The 22,895-nt window shown below is 33.6% G+C and overlaps 1 long non-coding RNA gene across 1 annotated transcript in view; it reads right to left on the bottom strand.

The window, feature by feature from the left end:
- Nucleotides 1-3,010: 3,010 nt before the first annotated feature.
- Nucleotides 3,011-22,895, bottom strand: part of LOC145690179 (uncharacterized) — a 110,928-nt gene continuing 91,043 nt past the window's right edge. The window contains exon 2 of the long non-coding RNA XR_014132178.1: nt 3,011-3,206. This is a non-coding gene — a long non-coding RNA (uncharacterized LOC145690179). The remainder of the gene's footprint in view (nt 3,207-22,895) is intronic.

Here is a 22,895-nt window from a genome sequence, read left to right as displayed (position 1 = left end):
ATTAATAATAGAATAATTTATTTATCAATATAATTTACTGATAATATTCTACTGTGAACAAACAATCCACAAAACAGAAAGGTAAAGACAATGCTTGTGAATGCTGAATAATATAAGGAAAAGAAAGATGACAGAGAACGGTAATTAAGGTACTTCCTTCTGTCTTTTGGTAAACAATAGTTATGTAAACAATTTATTATCTCTTCCGCGTCTTTGATATATTTATGTGAAAATTCACTCCATACTGGACTGTGGAGCTTACAACAAGATAAATTCGTCTATTCTTTTAGAAAGAAATTTACAATTTTCAAATGCAAAACAAAAGTGCGAAAAATAATTCATAACCGTGGCTTTCACATTCAACATGATCGACAGTGGTGAGTCGGAATATCATAGGTAAGCAAGAACTTTAATTTGTTCCGATGTAAATGGTTCAGTATATGTAATTTTTGCTGCATGATGTGACGAAGTCTGACAAGTATTAATAAGTAAGTTTCCAAGTGCATCCAGGCACATGAAGATAAGAAGTATGTTAGTTGGACAATGTCATAAGTGAAAGCAAAATGTGATTTAATTACAGATTGCATATCGCCCCTTCATCTTGTTTAGGAAAGTATGATTCAATATTGTATATTTAATTCATACTACAATGGTCGTGGAAATGTTGCTTATGGAGAAATTCAACTTGGTCTCTGAAATAGTAACATTTTCCATTGAAAGAAAAAAATTGTATATATGGGTTAATGCTGTTTTCAGCATTACTGCTAATATAAATAAGAATTCTTTCTTCATAAGCGCAATGCTATAGAACTATTAAACGAAATTACAAAACTAAAATTAAAAAGTATAGAGTTAATATTTTTCTTTCGTTTTACTTCTTGTGAGCTATGATAACATATTTTCCTTTAAAAAAGACATGTACTTTCCTCATTTAGAAAGAGTTAATTATTTGTTACTCTATCAAGGGTGGCCAAACTATGATCGGTGAAAAAAAATTGGCCTACCAACATATTTTTTCTAGCACGTCAAAAGCAAAATTACTAGAATCTTCAGTTTAACTTGAACCAATGTATATTGGTTTGGCACTTGCGAATCTTAGTACAATACATTATAATTATAATATTAGTCTAAAATATTATTAAGACTCTACAGGCTGCATAAGCAAAAGAAGATGTTTTAAACTAAAGCTAGTCTACAGCAAATCAAGAGATCACATAAAGGTTAGGTCACTTAGTAATTAAGAGGGAAGAAACATTCACAACACCCAAAAGGAGAGATCTTCTTCAAATATCTATATATTTCTTAAGTGCAATAGGTTATGTAGCTTATCCTTCATGGGTCGCGTAATAAATTTTAAAACAAAGACAAGCAGCATTAACATATATAGAAATGGCTGAGAAAATATGAAGTTTACACAGCTATGCGTCATACGAACAGATGTTAAAAGACCAACTTCGGCAACAAGGATTTCAAACATTAGGGCCGCCAAGGGACCTAGGGTCTATCATATAGTTCCATGGGTGGTAACTTGTAGAAAAAACAAACACAAAAATGAGGAACAATTATTCTCCAAACACAAGTAGAAATCAGGTCAGTAACTTGAGTTGGAAGAAGATAGAGCGATGGGGAAGTAGTCGAACATAGACTATATGAAGAAGAATAAAAACAAGAAATTAGCAAATGTTCAGCATGACTAAAATATATTAAATTAATGATTTCGCTAAGTATTTTAGCGAAATCAGGCCCGTTCTCAAGGTTCAGGAAAATTTGTAACATGCTTGAGAACCCCCTCTTGGTACCTTTCTACTATGATTCATATATTGAGATGGGAGGACTCACAGCGTTTTTCGTTTAAATCCATCATGTTATGCTTGCAGGAATCCAAGTAAGAGTGATGAAAATTGATCTAGAATGACGTATTACAGCCGAATCTTTATATTAATTCAACTACTACTTTACGAGATTACTATAGTCGTCAATTTTCTTGTCTAATTTCGGCCCTCTCCGGGATACGGACATAATCTCGCGGCCGAAACATCGCCGCCCAAAATCTCGCGTGGCCAAAACCTCGCCACCCAAAACCTCGCGTGGCCAAAACCTCCCCGCCTAAAACCTCGCGGCACAAAATCTCGCCGGGCCAAAACCTCCACTCCCCCTCCCTTTTGTTGTGCCGATAAAGTGAAAACTTGATTGAGATCGGTAGGATGGCTCAAGAGGTATAATGTAAGAAACATAGTCATATAATTTTTATATATATAGATTTCCAAAGCATGCATTAGCATTTTTCTTGTCATTATTTTAATGTAATTATGTGTTATTACTACAAATATACATATAGTAATATATAAAACATTCTACATTGAAGAAATTGTCATAAAGAGGTTTTATCCTAACGACATTTCTTCCCAGGCGACACTACGTCTCGCTTAATTTAGACCAGGCGAGATTCTGTGTCGCGAGATCATTACAACGAGGTTTTGGTCAGGCGAGATCTTGGGTATGGCGATATTTTGGGGCTCGAAGTTTTGGAAGACGAGGTTTTGGCAAGGCGAGGTTTTGGCCCGGCGAGATTTTGGCCCGCGAGGTTTTGGCCAGGCGAGGTTTTGGCCCCGCGAGATTTTGGCCCGCGACCTTTTGGGCGGCGAGGTTTTGGCCAGGCGAGATTTTCTCCCGCGAGGTTTTGGCCAGGCGAGGTTTCGGCCCGGCGAGATTTTGGGCCGTGAGGTTTTGGGAGGCGAGATTTTGGCCAGGCGAGGTTTTGGTCCGCGAGGTTGTCGCCGCGAGGTTTTGTACCCAAACCGCCCTCTCCAAACTATGGGAACGGCAAGCATCATATAAGAAAAATAGTATTTTATTCCGTGAAAGGCCTTGAACAAGGAACATAACGAATGTGAGTTGTCCAGCTTTCGTCTTGATTCCTACGTTGCAAGGAAAATCAAGATAAAACTTCTGAGTAGAAGAAATTAATTTATTTTTCTTTGATATTTGAACGTCAACTCAAGCACACACATAACAGAAACTATCCGGATGGTTTATGCACATTCTGGCATACTTAAGTTCACCCACACAATCCAAATGTACTAACAAAGGACAATAGCCCGGTGATTACTTTATGAATTCTCAAAGAACTCAGATAGTGAACTGTCCTCCTGACAAGACTGTTGTCACCACTCCACTAACAAACTCAAGACATTCCTTTATGCTATCTGCAAATAGTAATAAAAATAATAAATGTTTCAAATCAATAATTGTAAGAAATACAAATTTAACCTTTTACCTGCCCGACTATAAGACGAGGCTCTTACCCAAATTCGTCACTCGAAAAATACGGGTCATTTCATATTCTCAGATCAAGCTTTGGCAGTTGAGATCAATGTCCTTATGTTGTGTAACAACTTATACAGAACTTTAAACTATGCCTCATTGTTGTAGTCGTTATTGTTCTGACTTTAAATACGGTAGAAAAGGTTGTAAAAATAACAACGCATTTACAGTGATCTACTATTTTTGTCTTCAATCAGAGTACTGTATTTTACTGGTATTTGTTCTTTTTATTACTTTAATTTAGGCAAACAATAATGAGCATAAGTGTAACTAGGGTAATGTTGACTTCTTTCCTTTTGTCGCATCGTAAGATATTTTATATATAAAAAGAACAATTTATAATTTGGGTTATCAAAATAGGCAGGGAGGATGGCTTATATACAAACCTGTCTTGTAGTTGGGCAAATATGGTGAATAATTTATTTTTAAAAATCATATACTTAAAGGTTATACATGAGAGCAAAGCTGGGTACTAAAAATACTGTAGAATAATGATTAATTAGGCCTGAGACAACATTTGTAAGCCAGTGTAATCAGGTAAACACTAGTATCATTTGAATAAGTTATTAATTTACTTGATTACTGAATGTCATTTTGTTCCATTATTATTAATGTGTTCGATCATTGAAGGTAATTTCGTTTCGTTATAATGATGTACTTTATTACTGATCATCTCACAAGTGAATAAGACTCACACTTGAAATGTTGCCTGTAAATACTCAAAGCTTCACTAATTGTATAAAATGAATCAAGTTCCTGGAACTACAATAGTACTTCGGGGTTATAAAAGCTACAGGATTAGAACAATAGCTTTTAAGTTGTGTTGTTTTGGTCTGGTTCCTTTTGATAATATTCTAGACTTGTCTTTAACACTCTTTAATATTTTAACCTTTCTAGTTCACATTATGTTACAAAAAATGCTAGGAATGCTAGCTTGTGCGTATATGGTTAGCGTACACGCCTTCGTTGTTGGATACCTGGGTTCGATTCCCGTTGAGAGCTCTTATGGTTCGAATTGTTGTAAGTTCACGTCTCATATAGCTTTGGTGCTGATAGGGACGTTCAACTCCAAATCATCAATAGAAACACCTAAGAAGGGAAAGAATCAGAAAATATAACAACAATATTTTTTAGAAAATATGTTTAATACAAAAAACTAAAAATAATTTCCTTTTTCACAGGTTGAAAGTATTTAAGCGGTAATGGCATTTCTAAAAGGCCTTTGGAATTTTCTTACGAAAGTGTTTTCGCAAAGTGCATTGCATGGCTTAGCCGAAATTGGTAAAGACAAACGATCTCTTATTGAAAGGTAAATTCTATATTTTTCATTATGTCCTGTTTATAAGGAAACAGTGACTTTTTCATGTGCATTTTAATATGGGGAAATAATATTATTACATCAATACTGAATTTTATTTATTTGAGAAACTCACTATCTAGTCTTTTCTCCTCAATTACTATTTCTAGGTCAGATGTTATTAAAACAAAACTTATGAAAGAGAACAAAAGTGTTTCACTACACACACATTTATCACCGTGATACTATGACGAACTCTCTGTGGTTATATGAATTGAACCAATCATTATCCATTTCCTGCATTTCTTGATCTCACTGAAAGTTAATAGCTCTCAAATACGTACATCCCTGGCTACCGAAACACATTTAAAATCATCAATCTCGTAGAATCTGCTACAAAAACTTGAAAAACGTACTTTCTGTTATGTTGGACAGAACATCATTCTAAAGAAGGATCACACTTCCCAAAAGAAAGCAACACTGATATTATAACGATAGAAATATGTTGTTCCGTTGATTAACATTGAAAGCGCAAAAACTTCGAAAAATCCCTAAATGATTTCTTAATATACCTAATTCGAAAAATAACTTCGAATAATAACTTAATGGGTATGTTACAACACATCCATCATCATTCATGTATCATCAGGAAAACAAAAATTTATGCGAAGCAAGAAAGATTCAATTTTTAATACAAGGAAGCTGAATGAATCTTGCTTGTCCTCATATTATTTCATGAAAAGATTCCTTTGCAGTTCTTATCGTTAAAATGAATTTTGTTCAAGATTGTTCTCAATGAGGAAATAACCGGTTCAGTTACAGAATTATTTCAAATATCTGGGATTAACATTAACACACCAAAACTATGTCCATGAACAAATTAAATGGAGACTAAAAACGGGGAATAAATGTTATTATCCAATCCAACCTCTTTTAGTCTTTGCGAAATTTGTCACAGAATTTGAAACCTCAAATGTATAAAACGATAATTATGCCTGTTCTGCTGCTTGGTTTCGAAACGTGGTCACTTACCTTGAAGTACTTACACAGTAAGCTGTGAATAATTGAGAATGAAATAATGGGAAGAACATTCCAGAGAGGGATGAGAATGGAAAATGGGGAATACGAAACTGCATAATTTACATAATGTTTACATAATATCTCAACAATGTTACACTCATAAGGTCTAAGAGACTAAGGGTGACAGACCGTGATGTAATCAAAATGGAAGAAGGTAGGAACGCTTCCAAAATTTTAAGTCGAAAATCGAAACCCAATTGGAAAGAGACCATTAGGAATGTTTGGGCGTAGGCAAGAAGATAATATGAAGAAGGGTCTTGTCGAAACGGGAATACAAAGTAGAAAATTATGGTAGTGAATGAAAGAAATTAATAGAGAGAGATTTAAAGCATGCTACTATATATATATATATATATATATATATATATATATATATATATATATATATATATATATATATATATATATATATATATATATATATATATGTGTGTGTGTGTGTGTGTGTGTGTGTGTGTTTGTGTGTCTGTGTCTGTGTGTACAGAGGGACTTGGAATACATCATTCTTGTATCATCTATGTTCTCTAGTAAAACAAATGTGATTATATTACGATTGGAATATTTCAGACATAGTTATGTAAACATTTCCTGAAGAATATAAGTGAGTTATGTGAAAATGTTATTAACGTAATGTAGTGATTTAAAAATCATTGTAATTCGAACTTAAAATTAAAATATAAGTACTTTATATAATAACTTATTATTAAAGCAATAAATACATCTTACGCTAATTAAAACTTCGCATATATGGAAAAAACGGCAACTTTACAGTAACAGGAAAGTGCACTAATGTTGATTCCAGCCATGTTACAAATTACGTACTTTTTTAGGGTAAATGAATACGCTGAAACTTGTTTCTAAAACTTTATTCATCACTTGAATTTTAAAGAAGGGAAAAGATATCTCTTCCCAGCCATTAGAGGTTTACGCCCTCTCTTCGGCAATAAATTACGTAAAATAATCATTTATATTTTATACCAGAGAAAAGGAAACTAGACTGCGTGAAAACAATGATATATATTCTCAAAATTATTCTTGAAATATTATATGAAATGGCTTCTTTGATAACATATTTATTTATTTTCATATTTATAATAAATACCAAAATAAGTCTAGTAGTTAGCGGGGCTTTAAGTTTCGCCTATTCAAGATTCCTCTAATACCTTCTAGCTATGCAAAAGTCAATGAAAGTGATAACACAGATTTAATTTTCTTATGAGGCAAAAGTTGAATTTTGTTTAACATTTGGTTCAGCTCGTATACGTTGATAGCTCTGCCCTTCATTAATAGTCAACATTTCTTCTTGAAATTATTTTCGCGTCTTATTAAATACTCCAGTATGAAGGAGAAATTTTCACTAACTCAGCAAAAATTAGTAGTTTAATGAAATTTTCAGGATAGTTTCCTTTCATTAAGTACAGTAATATCCTAAAAGTCCCCGAACATCCCTCTTGAAATTCATCCAATATGGCTGCCATATCCAATTTGGTTGCCACCGTTTATAAAACATCATGTCTTCTTTGAATTCTTACCTTAAGTTCAATTCTACAATCTTGGAACTCGAAACAAAATATTTTGTAAGTAAAAGGTCCTTCGTTTGATATATAACTCATCTCTGTAGATCAGTTAGATATAAAGCTACAAATGATAAAGTAGGCTTGTATCGCTTAATATTGTACACCTTGTCTCAAAAAGGTTGAGCGCATTCTTTATTGCTATTTCGAGGCAAAAATTTTCTAAGTCCAACTTCGGGTATCTTCGGAAAAAAGTAAAAAATGTTCGAATCTCGAAGCCAACCTCTGCAATCGGAAAAAGTTTGCAGATGTGTTTCCTTCTTTTAAATATTATAATTTGTTACCAAGTGTAGAAAAAACAACATTGATTGAAATACTTAATGATAAGATATTTCTAAATTTTGTATTAATGTCAGTACATGCTTGTTTGTCATTTGGCTCTCCATACGTAATGGAACATTTAGATACGTAAACGAATCTTTCCATATGTAAAAGAATGCTGAAAGTTAATACAGAACATAAGACTCGCCTGAGTACTAAAATTAAATTCAGAATAGAACAAAAACAGCGTTTGCAGTGGATATGAATGTCATAATTATCTAGAGAGCTACTATACATCGATTGAAGCATTATCCGAAAAGCTCAGTGGTAAGCCGTTCGATTTCAAATCCTAAGATTGTGAGTTCGATTCCCATCTGAGTCAATGTTTTTTAAAGTTATATTTTCCGCAATGCGTGAAAAATTACATATAATAAATAAATTAAAATGCATCAGTTGTGCGTATATATATAAAATATAATCATTGCAGAACATAGTATTTACTATGTTTAAAATATAACATCTGATATAGGTATTCACAGCACGTTGGTATTCTATATGTAAATGTTAAATAAAAATTAAGAAAATAATATCATAACAATAAATAGGTTACGTAGTGTATTTATTTTCAGATATTTGTCATACGGAGGTTATTTCTCAATTTTCTCATTACCGCAAGTGATTTACGCTTTCTGAAAGGTAAAGAGACTATGCGAGTATAAACAGAAATTATTATACAAACTCGAATCTTGGTTACAGACACAAAACTCACGAACCCCAAACCATGTAAACAGGAAATCTACAAACACGAAGTCATGTCTAAGAGACTTATTTATACTTAACAAAGAAAGCAGAATAGGTTTTCTCTCCAAAGGATTTCAGTTCAATAATCTGCAATGCTTTTGTATATGGATGTGGTCTCTTTCTCTCCGCAACTCCATATACAAAAGCATTGAAGATTATTGAACTGAAATCCTTTGGAAAGAAATCCTATTCTGCCTTCTTTCTTAAGTATAAATAAGTCTCTTAGACATGAACACACACACACACACACACACACACACACATATATATATATATATATATATATATATATATATATATATATATATATATATATATATATATATATACAGTATATTGTGTGTGTGTGTTCTATCATGTAAACAAACTTCCTACATATAGTGCTTACAGTCTAAAAACAAGTACTCTCGGGGTAAGCTATTAGGAGTTGTAGGGGGATATACATATAAAGTAAAAGCGATCGATATTAGTGTCGAATCCATTGTTCTCGTTGTTGCAGATATTAATAATTACATCCCTGATAGCGTTAAAGTCCAAATTCAACTCGCATCGTAAAGCTCCTTTGTAGTTAAGCATATAGCGTACACGCTTTCGGCGTGGGAGACCCAGGTACGGCCCCCAGGGAGAGCTCATGTAGTTCGGATTCTACGTTAATTAGTGGGTCTACGTCTCATATAGCCTCACTGTTGAACGGGGCGTTAAACTCGAAATCCATTGAATCGATTCAAACCCCATCGTCATGATGGGCAATAAAGGGTAAAAAATAAAATTTCTCAAGTGACTGAGGTTAGTGTCAAATCTGCAGTTTGGGTTCGTCAAGCTATTACGATCGCAATGGTATGTAATGTCACGTTCTGGTATGACTGACTATGTCACCTGCATTTTGAATTTACAGGGGCAACATCAAAAGCGTTGCTCACACAGCTCTAAATATTTTAATGTATGTATAAGTGTATATTCCAGCGAAACTCCAAAATGTCTGGAGCAACTTTTACCTAACGTGGGATACATATTACTTTCAATCTAAGAAAAAAATATTGTGAAAGTCAGATACTACTCCAAAGGACGGAAGTTGGGAGGAGTGATATCTAAAACTAGTGTAAAACAATTGATCGTAGAGTGTTATCCATTGCTTTTAGAGTAGTTGAGATGAATAGTAAGGCACTCAATGGCGTTATGTCCAAATTCATCCCCATCTTCACAGGATAAAGGACTCGGAGATATGACCAATAAAATGTAAAAACTTACTTAAATATTTGTCGAATTGTTATATTAAACAACTTTGGCCAAAAATATCCACTAATGGTAGCACGATTTTGAAAAGAACGTTTTTTCGATACATCCTTTCATTTGACTTTACAATTTGACCGTGATGATCACGCAGACATACTTTCAATTTTTTATATAATAATTCATATATTACAGGTGATTCAGAAATATTTTTTTCAGCAGTTAGCTCCTCTAAAAGATCACAGGCTGCATCTCAAAATCGAACTCCTATTGCTATTATTACTCTTACAATTGCAAATATCAAAATCCAAAAATGCCTGATCTTTTGCCTGAAAAACAAGAAAAATGCCTGAAAAAGAAGAAAATGGAGATTTTGAAAGTAAAACGTAGACAATGTCATCAGTGTTCAGAAGATGCTGTCTACTATGCAGTGAACAGAATGGGTCGCTGGGTCAGTGTGAGTCACGGTGAATGGTGTTTCGCAGTAGGTCACGTCCTTTGACCCACTCACAAATCTTGACCCATTTCACCCACTTACCAACCAACCCATTGACGAACTCCATCTTTTATTTTAACATGTCTTATTTCATTTAAAAGACGAAACATACATCTACACAATTTTTTCATCGATTGCGAAAGTTGGCTTAATATAAAAGTTGAAATGGTCATTTCTTCTTAGGTGAGAGATTGATATGATTAAAAAGCCCATCCAGAAGTGGGTACAAACTACCTCCAAAATAATTAGAAACGTTTTCTCAACTCCGAAAACTATGAATTCGACAAATATGTCAGTAATTTTTTAGATTTTATTTTAAGCTCTTCCAGGCCATCATCCTATGAAGATAGGGATGAATTTGGAGGTAAACTCCATTTGGAATATCACTATCCATCTCAACAACCGAGAAAATTGTGGATAAAACACTAAGATCAGTCATTTTACATTATTTTTACATGTCACACCTCCCAACTTTCATAACTTCATACTACTACAATATTTTCTTCTTAGATTGAAAGTAATATGTCCCCAAAGTTTGGTAAAGGTTGCCCTAGACATTCCGGAGTTACGCTGTAATATTCATTTATACTAAAACATTAAAATACTTAGAGCTGTGCGATCAATGCCTTCGATGCTGCCCCTGTACATTCAAAATCTAACTGACATGTTCGTTCAGAAGTGTTGCTATTAATCTCGGTGATAACGAAAATATGGACTCTACACTAATATCGGTCGTTTTGAATCATTGTATATGTTACTTCCTTCGACTCTCTTTATTAGATGTGTTAGGGGATCTTACTCCTACTGGAAGTTGAACTTAGACTTAAAGGTCATCAGAACTGCTCCCAATAAACTTGGGGACCACGAAAGATATGGATTCGACACTAACATTGGTCATTTTCAATTACTTTTTCATGTCACAATTTCACACATTCCTTTAGGCTGCTAATGGTGGCTTAACTTACATGGCATCTGGAGTGCCACTCTTTATCTAAGCGACCCCTAAAATTATGAATTTGACACTAATGTCGGTCTATTATTATAATTTTGATGTCAGCCCCGTTCATTCCTCCTAGGAGAGCAAACGGATACTGCCACCGCTAGGACTAAATTTGGTCTTAAATGGCATTAAAGTTCTACCAATTAATTTTGCAACCAGTGCTGCATTTAGCAGCTCGGCGTCCCTATGCACTTTTGCTCTCGGCACCCCCAACAACTACATATTTCTCCGCCCCTAGATCTCTAACCTAAAAATAAAAATTTATTCGAACATGCTTAATTAGTGATTTTCTTACAGTTAAATACCACTCACTAGATGCTACAGCTACAACTACATAACAAAAAATAACAAATGGAAAAAATGTTCTGAATTATTTTTAGATTTCTTACGCTATCATTAAACATATTAGAATTGTAAAAGAGGATTGTTTATGAAATAGAATATTTGCTCTTGATTTTTTAACTTTTCCATACGATAAAATTAAAATATTATTTAATTCTTAAACTTTAAGCTCTTCAAATATGTTGCCCTCTAGGTACTGGCCTAGTTGTACTAATGGGAAATGCGGTACTGTTAGCGGCGCTGAAAACTTACGATTCGACTATAATATCGGTTGATTTCGATATTTTTAAGTCGTTGCGTAAACACCCTGGGTGCTAATGGGAGCTTAGTTGGACTTGAATTGAAACTAGAACTATTTACCTAAAAGACCACGAAACTATGTATTCGATTCTAATATCGGTCCTTTTCTAGCATTTTTGATATGTATCCCGACAGTACTCGTTTCTAGACTGTAAGAAATGTGATCAAAATTGCTCCAGACATATCATAATTATGTTGAAACTCACTCAAACATCCACTTTTATATATATAAATACAGATATAAATACAGAGTCAGCAAGCGAGTGAGAGAGAAAGAGCGACTCATTTCCACATTGCAAAACCATATATCAGGTATTGAATTGAAAATCTATGTAAAGACATTCTGCTGTGGTATGCTTCATAAGGGCAATTCCAGTCTCCTCACGTGACCTTTGGGGTTCATGCATTTCTTGCGAGCGTTCCAACTTTGGATTCACTGTTTATACCCTCTTTTTATGCCTCAGATAATTTTTCAAGAACATAAATGACATGCTGTAATATGAATGTTGAGAAGTAACCTCTATATGACAAATACCTGCAAATAAATGCACTACATAATTTATTTATTGCTATTAAAGGATTTTCTTAATTTGTATTTAACATTCTCATATATAATACCGACCTACTGTGAACATCTATCTCAAATGTTATATTTTACCATAATAATTACTATGTTCTGCATTGATTGTGTTATATATATATATATATATATATATATATATATATATATATATATATACAACTGATGTATTTTAATATAATTATTATATATAATTTTTCATGGATTGCGGAAAATATAACTTAAAAAAAACATTGACTCAGGTGGGAATCGAACTCACAACCTTATAATTTGAAATCTACACTTACCGCTGAGCTAACAAAGCACTCTTTGGAAGATGCTTCTAGCGAAGTATAGCGTCTCTCTAGATAATTATGGCATTCAAACCACTGTAAACGCTGGCTTTGTCCTACTTTGAGTTTTATATTAGTACTCAGGCGAGAATTACGAGTTCTATGTCTTAACTTTCAGCATTCTTTTATATATGGAAAGGTTCGTTTACGCATCTCAATGTTCCATTACGTATGGAGAGATAAATGACAAACAAGTATGTGTTGACATTAATACAAAGTTTCAAAATATTGTATCATTAAGTATTTCAATCAATGTTGCTTTTCTATACATTTGGTAACAAATCTTATTATATTTAAAAGATGAAAAACACATCTGCAAAGTATTTCCGATTGCAAAGGTTGGCTTCAAGGTTCGAACCTGCTTTCCTTTTTCCCGAAGATACCCGAAGTTAGACTTAGAAATTTTTGCCCCAAAACAGCAGCAAAGAATGCGCTCAACCTTTTTGAGACAAGGTGTACCTGTGCTTCTTCAAAAATATATCTCAACCTGCCATAATTTGAATTGGTATATAGAAAATATGTTACATTTGAGAATAATGGGATATTATGCGAAAATTTATGTAAACTTATTTAGCAAAATAGTCCATAGAGAAAACATTAATTAAGCAAAATTATTTGTTTATAAACTGTAGAAGTAATTTATAATACATAGAAAACAAAATTTAACTCATACCTGACACTGTTGAGACATAAGCGATACAGTTGGGTTGAATCAGATCCACTTCTACTTCAAATGACAAAGGCCGTTGGAGAAAACGTGTTTTTAGGAGAGCGTTTCTTTCTTTTTTTTTAGTAATTAAGGTTTCATATAATAAACTCTGCTTCTTTCGGAACAGGAAAGAAACCTATCACACTGAAAAACTAAAACGAAAAATATGAAATATTCATAAAAATAAAGTGTAATTCGAGGGTAGTTCAACATTAAGATAACGCCAACATGTAACTTTCTTTCTGTTATCTTTTGATTCCAAAAATGTGATTTCCCTACAATTACTACACATGTCTGAGTAAAACAAATCTCGAAGATGAGCTGTTGGACTAAGTACATGAGAGTTTTACATTTGTCATACATCAGCTTCGGAAAAGAATTTGGTGCTGGTATGTCCAAACAAGTAATTGGATAGCATTCTTTATTTTCTCCTCTGATCTCCAACCAATAGCTGGAATATCTTCAATTAGCCAAGTTTTCTCCTGATGGTACATCTTCAATAGTGTTCTCTGCCCGCACTTGCTCTTATGGGTGAAACTGAGGGATGAGTGATTGGTGTAAAATAACTCTTCTGCATGTTAAATATAGACAGAAAGTCAGTGTGTTACCATCATGCGATGCATAAAGAGTAATTGGAAATTTTATCTCACTTTTACTAGTTCTTCAGGATTCGTAGTAAATTTGTTGAATATACTCACAACCCGTTGCATTTAACTGCATATCTCCCGAGTAATTTCTAACAAGTTTTCTTCCCTTTCTTCAACAGAGACAAAGTCGTGTCACTTATTGAGAATTAAGGTGAAAACAGTATCACATTTTCCATGTTTCCTCCTCTATTTCATGATTTACTACCATTTTGGCTGGTTGATGAAATTTGTCTTCTTTATGAAAAAGTTTTAAAAAATCAGAAAAATACGCTTGAAAGAAGCAGATACATGATTAAGCGACATAAGCCTACTCTATCATTCGTAACTTTATATCTACATAACCTACAGAGATATATTATACATATGAAACGAAAGGATATTTTATTTACAAAATATTTTAAGTTCCAAGACATAGAATTGAACCTAACGTAAGAACTCAAGGAAAATATGATTCTCCTGTAGACGTCGGCGGCCAAGTTAGGAATGGAAGCTATATTGGGTGAAGCTTAAGGCAGATATCCGGGCACTTTTAGGATGGAAAGAAGCTGTCCTGCAAGTTTCATTAAATTACTATTTTTTTCGGGTTCAGACCACTACATATTGGACTTAAAAGCTTGCACTTAATTAAAAATTAATATTTCGAATGTCGGTGCTCGATGTCAAAGTTATACTATCTACTCATACCTTAATTGTGCTTCTACTGATTCTCGGGGCTTTGTTTAATTTTATTTTATGATTTATGCAAGCCCCCGTAGAATTTATTTCATTTTCTGTTTTCCGTACTACATTTTTTAACTTCATGTAACATTTTCATGTCTAGATGTTAACAGATGTCAACGATATAATATCTTGTCATATACGGTTGTGCTTATACTGTTTTAATACGTACTTTCTGAATATTTTTTAAATAAAGAAACTACAAATTTTTGTCATTTCTTGTCAGTACTACCAACATAATTTCGCATTAGGCAAATCTAGAAAGGCGAATCTTGAATTCAACATTCACCTACACTTGCTCTTGAGTTAGCATCTGCAAATTACATTGTCTGAGATTATTAGGCGAAACTTGAATAGGCGAAAGTTGAAGTCACCGTAGTTTGTCTAAACTAGTAGATTAGATAACTCTTATTTTAGTAGTTTGATGGCCTATAGAAATGATTAATCATGTTTCTAATAAGTTGTTTAGCGTGTATCATTAAAATTCTACGTAATATCACACACCTATGTATTACTTCTGACATTATGTTATGAGGTCGTTACACGGCCTTGGACAAATTCATTCGATGTTTCAGGTTCATGAGAATTTTCGTTTTAATAGCATGTGGCTTAATGTGTTCCACTTCTAGTTTCATGAAGTGACATTTACGGGTGTTTCTTCTGTTACTGTAGTGAGTAAATCGATTCCTACTTCATCGAATTCTAGGAAATCATTATAGTTATACTATTACGTTCCTATATTGACGAAATCGTGAACATATGAAAAGCATATGTTAAAATGTTAACCATTCGTTAGCTTCCCACAGTCGTATGAAGAAAATGTGATTAACTTAAGCGGTAATGAAAGAATAATGGAAATATTTCTATACGTGAGCGTTTAGAATGTATTCCTTTCGATATTGCTGATATATTTTCAAATATTAAAGTTTATATATTGAGAAAATAGATAAAGCTGATGTACACATTCAAAGAAAACACCATTTTGTAGGGTGACGACGCCAGAAGGGGGCAAGAGGGTGGGCACTTCCAGAAGGCTAAAACTATCCTACGACTGACCTGACAAAGCAGTACTTATTTTAATATAAGTCAAGTAATTTATCACTGTCTTTTTCTGTACACAGAAACAGCTACCCCGGAAAAACGTGTTTTCCCCTCCACTTGCACCCTAAATAAAACCGGTGTCGTTACTGTTCGTAGGCGTGATTTTACTGTTCAGTGGATACAACTTTAAAGTGTATGAGTAGATCCGGTTGTCCCATGTATAATCGCTAAGTAAATGTGGCTATTCTTTTAAGATGAACGAAACAAAATAATGAAGTAATTTGGTTGTACGTGTAATTGAATATTTCAATTTCTTAACAAATATTTGATTCACTAATTGCTACAATATGATCAGCGTGTGCCGAGTAACAAATGTACAAATATGAGAAAAATGTATATCAATAGATACAATTAAGCTAATGAAAATTATATGATTGATTAAATCTTTACTCGCATTGTTCGAGAAAATCGATACAAACAATTTTTGTGTCTTTGGAAAATGTGTCGTTCGCTGCGAATCTGGTGCAGCTAATGGTCTACTTCTGTTTCCATGTATTAATTATATACTTATGTCATGTTTACTACTATTTGCTTAGGCCTATATTATGTTTCTGTACTGCACATATTACTTGTAAACCAACAACTATATATTTTGTTTCTTTTTAATTATTACCTACTAAAACTTGTTTCGAATGTAGACATATAAGTTTAAAACAGCAAAACGTCTTTACTTTACGTAACAAAAACAACATATATCGAATAACATTTCTTCAATTTGTAAATTTCTAGGTTAATTTGGATCATACTTTTTGCATTATGTGTGGCTGCCACGTGTTTCCTAATACTCCAATCGTGGCAGAAATTCCAAGAGGATCCAGTTGTAGTCACCATAGAGAGAACTTACAACGAGTGGAAAGTTCCATTACCTGCTAATTTGATTTGCCTTCCAAAGTTGTTGGCACCTGCCTTGAAGAAAATTATTAAAGGGTACGTATAAAACCAAAGAATATTAGAAGCAGAAGATAGCTCATAGATCATACTCCCTAGATAGGGACTAAATTACCAGGAAGGTATCAAATCTACTTTTTTTTTTACATATTTGTTAGCCTATACTAGTCATTTCCAACTGATTGCTCTGTGATGTACCAGTTTATTGCTCGTCCTCTCAGTGAGAAAAAAAGACGCGGATGTTAATTTGACATTGATTAAAGACAGTGATGTCAAGAAAACAAGAACATTGATAGTGAACACTACGGTTTTGCAGGCGTACTATTCAAGGTATTACTGTTCTTACACTGCACAAACTCGCTTTACTAGGCTATTCTCTCCCCTCTTTTTCTTAGTGAGTATATCTCTTCATTTCTTCGATTTTCTGCATTACACCTTGAACATTTGAAATTGGCTGGTTTATACTATTGCTATAGAATGCGTTGCTCACTTTATGATTATCAGCAACGAACCATTTCTTAATTTCATTTGTGCTATTTCTTTTTACCTATGATCCTACAAATTATGCCATGCTTAAGTACCAGAAGTCTTATACAAGAGTTGTGTCTATCTGTCATCTATCGACAGGTAACAGAACAAAGACAGTAAGTGATATCGAGAAGCGGTTTCTTGGAATCGATCCAGCGTCTCAAAATTTGACTCCATCTCATCCGTTCACTCCATTTAAACCAGAAATAGTAGAAATTATTCACGTATTTAATCTGAAGACATTACAAAATATGGACTTTTTTTATAAGAAATGCAACCACATCCCCTTTCTCTTGCTCGTTGAATTTCCGAAAATCCCTCCATAGCATTATCTTACGTTATAAAGGGCATGGGCTGGATAAGTATAGTGAAATTGACCCAGATGAATCTCGGGACGACAAGTGGACGATATGTAATTGCCCCTAAGATATATTAATCTCTCACGTTTCGAATCTCAACTCTCATTGGTTCATGAGACATGGCGCAAAATCGGAAAAGTGAGATTACTTTATTTCTGAAGAATGAGTTGGTTGATTTTGTTCCAACTTATATATATATATATATATATATATATATATATATATATATATATATAGTGTGGTGTATACAAGGGCTTTGCAAAAATTAATCGCGCCCTCCGACTATTTCCCGCCTCAAAAAATTCGATTCAATATTTTGAGCCCCTTTCGACCTATGATGGTCTGCGAGCACAATTATTAAAAAAATAAATTTTAGATGTCGCTTTAACTCTAGAATCATATATATTTTTCCAAAATTGCATCATGGGTACGCTATGGTCAAAATTAGCCAAAACCAACTATACCACACGTATAAGGAAGCAAATGCAAAAAGGACAGATATTGATGTAGCTTTAGAATATTTGCTAAGTGAATGAATGAGAAAACACACCCGAAGTGCTAAATTCACTGAGGCCCCATTTGAGGGCCTGTGGCGCCTCTATCCCTAGTTTGGAATATAGTGAATCTCTTGACATTTAATAATTTATTTGCAAATGAATTTTCTTGTTACTTTAAAACAAACACGAAACAATGAATCTTTGTGTTGTGTAAATTTGTCGCGAGAAAATGAATACTGACAGCCGGAAGCCTCTGTTGTGATTTTTCTTGGAGAAAAGACCCCCATCTATATAAAAATTGTACGTTTTATATTTAGTAAATTAGTAGTCAACTGATTAAAATATAGATCCTGTAAAATTTATAATGAGGACAAAGGTTATAAAGTTCCTATGACTACATTTAAAAGCAAAAAGTCACAATTGTCCACTGATGAAGGAATGATATGCGATTTGTTATAATAATTCGTTGGACAGTTAAAGCTACACATGGAATGCAGAAAGAAAAAGTATTGTCTGTTGGGTGAAATATTTGACAATGAAATTATAGCTAATATCAGCCCGTATTATAGAATTGCTATTTCTCTACACAGTGAATTCTCATTACGTGTGACACCAGATGGAAAACACTCCGCAATTACCGCAATCATGAAGTCTGCGAAAACTTCAAAAAACGAAAACACATTTGAAGCCTTTCTTGAACAGAAGAAACCGCGAACTTCCGTTTACATCTATTTCTCCACAGGATCTTTAGGATTTTCCTCGAATGACCGATAAATATTTGAAAGGATTGTTTTGTTGATCCTTCCAACATAAATAGGCAATATGTTATTTAGCTGAAATGTTGGATGAACGAGGTATTATTAAGATGCAATATGTTAAAAATAACGACAAGATATTAAAAACGACAGTGCTAAATCTAAAACCAAAGACAGAAGTGTCATTAGGTATGGTTGCGACAGTCCAAATGGATTGCGAACAGTCGATTCTTGCTCCCATATTGCAGCCGTTATTTATTATTTAAGTTATGGAAGATATCTGTCGACGGTCCCAAAACCAGCACAAATATTAAGCAAAATATTCGATCACGACAACATTTGTATCGTCATAAATAAAAACAGTAACAAGGACTGAAGTACGTACTACAAGGTTCCTTTCATCCTTATTTGTTTCACACATTGAAATACTTTTACTTCTTACATGTAACTTACTTTCTGTTTGCATTATATTTTCTTCTATTTCTTGGATGAAATTTACCTTTTACTCAAATGTTTCAGTTTTCCACTACTCTATTTGTTATCTCCATCCCCCATCTCAGGACCTATAGGAGACACTACAACAAAGGTTACATTACATTATGTTTTTGTTGATAGTTATTCTCTTTCTAGCTGAGGTTATTTCACTTTGATTGGACACTGTAGGTATAGGTAAAATTGATTTTATATATGAACACTCACACGGAAACTTCAGGGATCCTCAAATGGGATACTTACGAGGTTTAATGACAATCTTTACCTCATAATTCATGTTCAGGCTGATTGATTCAAATGAAACAAACACCAACATCAAATGTTCTATTTTGGCTCGAATTAGGGGATAGGGACGCCACAGGGCATTAAATGGCGCCTCAGCGAATTTTGCATTTCAGGTGTGGTTTCTCATTCATTCACTTAGCAAATATACTAAAGCTACATCAGTAGCTGTTCTTCTTGCAATTGCCCCCTTATAGGTGTGCTATACTTAGATTTGGCTAATTTTGACCATGGCGTACCCGTGATACAATTTTGGAAAAAATATGTGTTTGTAGGGTTAAAGCTACATCTAAAATTTATTTTTTCATAATTGTGCTCGCAGACTATCATAGGACAAAAGGGGCTCAAAGTATTGAATCGAATTGTTTGAAGAGGGAAAATGATTGGGGAGTGCTGCTAATTTGTTAGGCAAAGCTCTTGTATACACCTATACATACATCTAAGTTTGAACAAAATCGATCAAGGCGTTTTTGAGAAATAATCTCACATTTTCCGATTTTGCACTATTTCTCATGAACCAATCAGAGTTGAGGTTTGAAACGTGAGGGATTATTGTATCTTGTGGATATCTACATACCAAACACTTGTCGTCCCAAGATTCATCTGTTGCATTTCGCTATACTTATTCACCCATACCCTTTATGTATTGCTCAAATTTCAAGTTTGTGTTTTAAGCCGTACAGAAGTGACATTGTTCAGTCATTTAGAAATAGAGAGAAATTATTCAAAGTTGATTTTCATATTCGTATTTAATAAGATTTTAATTGTAATATTTCAGTTTTATCTTACTATTGCTTTATGATATACGTATAATATAAATAAAGATTTATTACTTTTAAAATAGCATGGTTATATAAATGTAAACACTTTAAGCCAAATCACATGAGAAACGAAGCTGGAAGGGATCCTCTTGCTCAAATGGATGGACCACGCCAGTGATTACTGAAAACTTTTTGTGATTAATTTGTGTTCAAATGTTTTGTTTGATCGTTTGAAGCAGACGAATACCTAAAAATTTCGTACTGAAAATACCTTTTTTAAAGCTGTTTATACTAATACATTCTAAAAGAAAGGATGCAACGTCTCGAGAATTATTTAAGTTCTTGAACTACCTGATACGCTTACCTTGAGACTCAACGAATATTCCTTAAGGTTCTATTAATAAGTCTGAAGCCATGACATGAGAACCATTGTATTAAGCTATCCAATAAGATAATTCAATCGGTCATTGCAGATAGGGCACATGTTCTATGCTAATAATACAGAACATGTACCCTTTCTGCAATGACCGAGTGCAAAATATTTGGGAACTCTGTAGTTAATGATGCATTTCGACTATGATATTTCAACAATAATAGTGTGCTCGGAAACGCTTATCACGTAGTACACTGGAAGTCAAAACGTAAATGTTATATTGGCAAGTTGTAATAAAGTAATTTGTAATAATAATAATAATAATAATAATAATAATAATAATAATAATAATAATAATAATAATAATAATAATAATAATGCAAATTCCTTAGTGATGTGTCAGTGTGGAGTGTTAATTTCTGGTGCATGGGGTTCTTAGATCGCAGCTCGCGCCATGTGGTCTTTGTGGTGGACAAACGCAGTGTTCCGGGGTTTTCTTCGGATTCTCTCGTTTCGTCCTACTTTCTTCAATCCGCCATTTCATTAATCTCTCATCATCACCGTCTCCTTTAGCTTTGTCGACATAAGAGTAGGACGTAAAACAAAGATTTCATTTCATTTTTCCTTAGTGATGTAGGGATGTAGGAATAAATATATTCTAGATCTCATAATATATTGTTGCATTTATTGAAGGTTGTTCGGTAAAGATAATGGAAAAGAGTTATATTACAAGAAATTCGTAACTGAAGTTGCTCATCTGAATGCTTCTACTTTGAAGAACATTCTTCGATTTTCAGAGGATGAAACCCTATCTAATCTTAACATAGCTGAGGTACAACATAAGGTAAGAACTTAATTCTTATAATTTATTTAAAACATGGTGCACTCCTATAGATTCTACGAAAAAACAGAAATAATTTTTACTTTTGAGAGACGATAGATGATTGTAAAAACAAAAATCGAATTCAAAATTTAAAGGAAGTTACACGTTTCATGGTCTCTACATACTGATAATGTAATTTTTGAATGAGAGTGTGTTCGTTCGTCCCGAAGTAAGCGTAAACATATTCACTACTCTAGAGGACATTCTATTCAAAGCATTCGCACCAAACTTAAACTTAAGATTTACTAGGTAAGGAGAATTATTTTTTTCTTATCTCCATAAATAAGAATAGTTCACTAAAGGGTGAAAATAAAATGAGCTTTTGAAAGCGGATCTAACTATTTTGCTTATACTTCATAAATTAATATTTATTAAAATCCCAATATTCTGGTATGTAATATTTCAGGCAAACATTTACAAGATGTTTATTTCCTGGGGCAAGTATTTTTGGATCTGATCAAATATGACTCAGGCGGCACAGACAACTTAACGATAGAATATTTCGAAACTGTATATACATGTAAATATATAATGGCTTTGTTATTTATGTTTCTATACGTAAAAAACATTTCCAATGAAAGACAGAGGAAACTTTCAAATGAAAAGGTATGTCAAATTGGGCGGCATTCTAAAGTTCCTAAGAAATAATGAATGGTAACGTTTATCCCATACTGATACACCAAAGGGATCACGAATGATTATGCGTCAAACTACAAGTTCAATTTCTTTCGTTACTACGAAGTAAAGTCAACTCTAGATCATTTTTGCAGAAAGAGTTTGGGAGTTGAAGATTTTTATCACGTAGTGCCACGGAGGCTCACTGTTTGAGGTGCTCGTGATAAGTGAGTAATCCCGGGAATCAAGAGTCAACGGAAAAGTTTCAAATGGAAACGTATAGCGCACTGTATGGCATTCGAAAATTTGTAAAACAAACAGAAATGACAACGCCAGCATGTGCTCATTTTCGAAATATTGCATCATTAAGTATTTAAATCAATGTTACTTTTTCAATAATTAATAACATTTGGACATGTCGTATTAAACCTAAAAGAAGAGAAAACACATCTGCACACACTGCATCTTTCCCGATTACAAAGGTTGGATGGCCTCGAACCTGGGATCTTTGGTTAACTGTTTACAAAGTTACCCGAAGTTGGACTTAGAAAAGTTTTACTCCAAAATAACCATAATCAATGCATTTAACCTTTCTGGAATAAGGTGTACATATTCGTAAATGAAGAAACGAAACATTAACGAAATACAGATTACATAACCAAAGAAAAATC

Source organism: Thermobia domestica, chromosome 7, assembly GCF_964235325.1.
Source record: "Thermobia domestica chromosome 7, izTheDome1.hap1.1, whole genome shotgun sequence".
In the NCBI taxonomy this organism is placed as follows: domain Eukaryota; kingdom Metazoa; phylum Arthropoda; class Insecta; order Zygentoma; family Lepismatidae; genus Thermobia; species Thermobia domestica.
This window is presented reverse-complemented; position numbering and strand designations above follow the sequence as displayed.